Here is a 5,120-nt window from a genome sequence, read left to right on the forward strand (position 1 = left end):
AATAATATATACAGGTCTTAAATAAGGGAATATTAAATATAAAGAAATATAAATTGTGTACAGTTTTTGCATTTGTTTATAAAAGAAAAGCATCACCTAAAACAGTGGTTTTCATTAAGGGACCCTTTTTCTGAGTAAGCTGACACCTTATTTTTTTATGTCCTGTTAAAGCGTAAGAGTTTTTGTTTTCCTGATATTTACTTTTCTATTCTTCCTGACACTTAATATTTAATAATACACATTAAAAACACACATTTCATTTAGTTTTCTACACAGAAATGAACAAAACGCTGAGATAACGCTGAGTTTTCTCACACCCCTTAAAATCAAGAAGGCCTGGTGACCCCCCCATGAAGCTTTGGCGACCCCTACTGGGGATCCTGACCCCCAGGTTGGGAACCTTTGACGTAAAACCTAAAATTTGCTTTTATTTTAATGCAGCCAAGCTGGTGTCATGGAAAGAAATTGGGCATAGAAATTGATAATTTGTTCTCTCAAATCCATAAATTGTCTGTATAAATGACAAATCCATGCTCACCAGTTCCCAAATTAACTGAACAAAATGTTAAAATTTAAAAAAAAAAAAAAAATCTTACTGCATCTCATCTTCCTCAAGCAATCTTCAATCTGCGTACCAATAACACAACTTTACACTTTCAAAGTAGTTCATGCGCCAAAGCGACTTTCGTTGTCATGGTAACAGTAATAAACACGTAGTTTACGTAAAATGGTCGCAGATTGGTTAGATTTCAGAAAAGCTTATGATGTTATACAAATCTGTTACGCAGTTAACTTATACGAACGTTTAAATATGTTATGAAACGTCAACGCTGACTTTTGGTTTCAAAAGTCCTGTGTTCGTCTGACCCGTCCCTCCTCCACAGACCCTGTCGCTCTCTATTAGTCACCTCCCAGAAGTTAATGGGAAGGCATGGCATATCACCTGCACGTAAAGTTGGACTTTGGTGTGTTTACGGCTGCTTGTTCCAGAGCTTTCAACCAAACCCAACACCATCCTTGAAGAAATCATTGAGAAACAGAGGTTACGATCGAGCCCTGGAACGGTGATAGGCCGTAAAGGATTATCGCATGATGCAAACTGGCACTGTTTTAACAATACATAACACAAAAACCTGGTTCAACAGGCAAAATCCAAAGTACCTCATGGTCTTCATCAGTAAACTAACAACAATCATAAATTTCACTTCCTGCCGCTACAAAACCTTGACATTTATGTGCACAAATTAATCACAATTAGCTTGAAACCGTTAATTTAAACAGCCGAAGTTTGCCGAAGCAATGTGTCGCCTCGACTCGCTCACACTGAATCTGAACATCTACTTTTATTTCCGTCTTAATGCGGAGCAGCTGTTTCAGCTTCAGCAGTGTGTGTATGATTGTTGGCTAAAACTAAATCTAGATTTAGACAACATTTAAAAAAGCAACGAGGTAGCTTTCAGCGGCTGTGGCTCAAATTCAACACTCTTGGCAGCAGCCGCTCAATGAAAGCCTCCCGCTGGTGTCTTGTTGCTGTATTCACCCTTATTTTGTAGCCGTCACTAATGAAAGACCCAAATAGGGGTGGGATGAACTTTAAGGGCTATTCCTTCAAGTCTTGTCACAAAACATGAAAAACACAGCATATATTGTTACTCAAAACATGTTGCCAAAATATGCTTATAATATTTCTCATCTTAGTTAAATACAGTACACAGTAAGTTAATTGACATGCAGGCAGAAACCCATTGAGAACAGTGGACACGTATATCCAGATATACATATGACTTTTAAAATATTTATAAACCCAAAAGTACTATAAAAGCTGACTGAGATTGTAGAATATTAGTGTGTGTGTGTGTGCGTGCGTGCGCAGTGGATCACAGAGCCAGACAGTATTACGTCAGCTCCATGATTGACAGGCCCCAGGGACCAATGGGGCGAGACTGTAACAGCATGTCTCATCTGAGTCAACTTTCAATTTAGGTCTGCTAGGAGTTTATAGCTGCATGTTAAAGTGGTTTTATTGCCCAGCTGGACTCACCAAAGCCCTAATCTTGTAGAAAGACAAAAATATACTACCCGAATGCATTGCTCAGGAAATAAAACATTAAAAAAAAATAATAATTAATTTGCCAAGAAAGTGTCATATTGTGCTGATTTGAACTAAAAGTTGTGTTGGTAGATGTGATTATAACCAACATATTAAAGGTCCAGTGTGTAACATTTAGGCGGATCTATTGGCAGAAATGGAATTATTCATAGATCATGCTTTTTCATAGTGTATAATCACCGAATGTAGGAATTGTTATGTTTTTGTTACCTTAGAGTGAGTCCTTTATATCTACAAACACAGGGGGTCGCCTTCTATGTATCTACAGAAGCCCAGACCGGACAAACCAGACACTGGCTCTAGATGGGGCCAATCTTGTTTCGGCCACCACGCTTGAAAGGGGAGGGTGAAACAAGGGAGTTGCAATCTGCAACTACACTGCTAGATGCCACTAAAACCTGGTCCTTTAAAGGGTCAGTTTAACCAAATTACAAAAAATATCTTCATCTTTCAGGACTGGAAAGACCTATTGCTGCACCATGAAGAAATCGACTAACTAATAACTTCACCAAATAAAATGAGGACCTTCTTGTGTAAGCTGAACCTTTGCCACGATAATTTTAGTGCTGTATGAATTCAGCTTGAATTATTCAACAGAACCAGTGAACACTGGTGTGTCAACATCATTACCACTGAATTAAACAGAACGGTACGGTAACACCTTTCAACCAAAAATAAACAAGATTAGTAAAATCAGGTCTATAAGCCTGATTAATATTACTTTCAATATGACTGCAGGGTAGCAGACTATCTACCCCATGAATAAGATAGTGTGTAGGGGCTTCTACTGCCCCCCGCTGGACAGAAATGATACCAACATGCACGTAAAGTAAAATGACTTTGCAGAGGCTGGACAGAATAATGATAAGAATTTCCCCCTTTGTCCTGCTGTCATCAGGTACTGTACTGTCTGCACTCTGTGCTTGAGGCACTAGTATGAACTCTTGAGACAAAATTTGCAGAGGTTTAAAACTTAAATCAGATTTTACACAATTAATTAAGACAAAAACGCAAATGTCTGCAACATTTTGTGCCAATCCATGCAGTAGATGTTAACTCTGACCTGCTGTTACAGGAAAAGTCAGGGGATCACCAGAGTCAATAAAAATAATCCTCTAGGCACAATGGATACCTGTACCAAATTCCATGGTAATCCATCCATTAGTTTACTAAAAACCAAATATGTCGACCTCATGTTAGCGCTAGAAGAAAAATCTGAAAGTGAGTAGGTTTCATCCTCTAGGGAATGTGATCGAGACGTACCTCTGACATCGTCTTACATTGGACATTGGTTCAATACAATATTGGTACAATAAAAGACTAGCAAGCTAAAATTCATGAGCATAATAAATTTGCATGTTCAGCATTTTAGAATTCAAACAAACGCATAGATATTTTTAAATATACATTACATTACATACATTTACACATATTACTATGTTTCTATTGGTTAGCATACTGAAATAGTCTGAGCAACAAAACACATTTAAAATAGTAGCATGGAAAAAGGTCTCAATATAATTCTTCGGTCTGGATTTATTTGAGATAATACACAGAGATAATACGAATTTGTTGAGGTGCCTAAAGTATTAGTTTTGAAATAAAATTACTTAAATAGAGTGGAGCTAACAACGTATCTCAAAGGTAAAGCAGTAACCATCTGTTACTTTCCTTCCCTCTTTTAATTATTTTCACAGACATTTGAGAGCACTTCGGTGGTCTCCTCGTACATAATTTTTTATGTAGCAAAAGCCAAAGAGAGAGAGAGCTCCTCTATTTGTCTGTGCTGTTTGTAGAAGGCCTTGGCACGGACAGCAGGCTGAGACAATGATAGTCGAGCTTGCAGTGAGTCAGTTTACCGTCTAAAAGGGGCTGAGTCACCAAAAAGGACACCCAGGTGTGGTCATCCTTTGTCTCTCTCCGTCTGTGTCTTTCCCTCTTTATCGCACCCTTGAAGAGTGAATTGGGTGAATCATTGGGTTGAGGACTCGTTATTACTCTGCTTGTCTGACTCGCTTTTGAGAGTGAGTGTATCTATTTATCTTTGTCTTTGTGGTGTTTAGACTGAAAATGGCACTGAATTAAAAGAAGGGGCTACACTGAGCAGGAGGGGGGGCGTGTTGTTTCAGGAAATGGTGAGAAAATGAAATACAATCCAGGAACGGCAGTTTGAGTAACATATCCCTGAGTTTTGAGGCTTATCAGAAAACAACGCACAGCTGTCACTATGGCACAGGATTTTACAACCGTTAAAATTTATCATAGTGGCAATCATTTTTTCTTTTTATCCTGATTGTGAGATAAGCTGTTAGAACAATGCCGCGAGGTGCACTCATGCATATTTGATTGCAACCCTGTCCCCCTAAAAATTACATTCATATGCTAATAAATGGTTCTTGAAATACATTTTTGGAGGGAACTGACTGAGGAGGTGATCAGGGTGGATGTTGGGGGTACAAAGCACAGGACTTTACCAATGGAGACCAGCAGTTCACAGGGGACTCCCCTTTGTTCCAACAGTCTATTATTCCAAAATCCAAATAGCCCAAAAATGTCCTATTGGACCAAAAACCCATTTGTGTAGCAGCCCATTATCGCAAAAACAAACGCCCTCTGCTCCAAAGCCAGTTGTTCCGAAAGTCGTCTCCCTGAAGTTTTTTAATATCTTAGTGAAGTTTGAAATGCAAACGTCAGCTGACCTTGGTAACAATTACTCAGGCCATATACCAGGCTGGTATTTTCAGAGCAATGGGTGTTTGTTTTCAGGAAAACAGGCTGTCGGACAAATGGGTTTTCAGTCCAATGACACATTTTTTGGACTATTGGGGTTTCGGAATAACTAGCTGTCGGGACAATGGCATGGCATCGTTCAACTACTGTAAGGCTGACACACTATGGTTAACGTTAGATCAGGGAAAGTTTGTGTTTTTAGTTAAAGGGGAACTTGGCAACTCTAGCCATTTCTTCGCTGGTTTTCACTTTTGTCTTCACTGGTTTTCACTTTTGTCAT

The sequence above is a fragment of the Morone saxatilis genome, unplaced genomic scaffold (genome assembly GCF_004916995.1).
Source record: "Morone saxatilis isolate NCDOM2014 unplaced genomic scaffold, NCSU_SB_2.0 Contig18, whole genome shotgun sequence".
Classification (NCBI taxonomy): Eukaryota; Metazoa; Chordata; class Actinopteri; family Moronidae; genus Morone; species Morone saxatilis.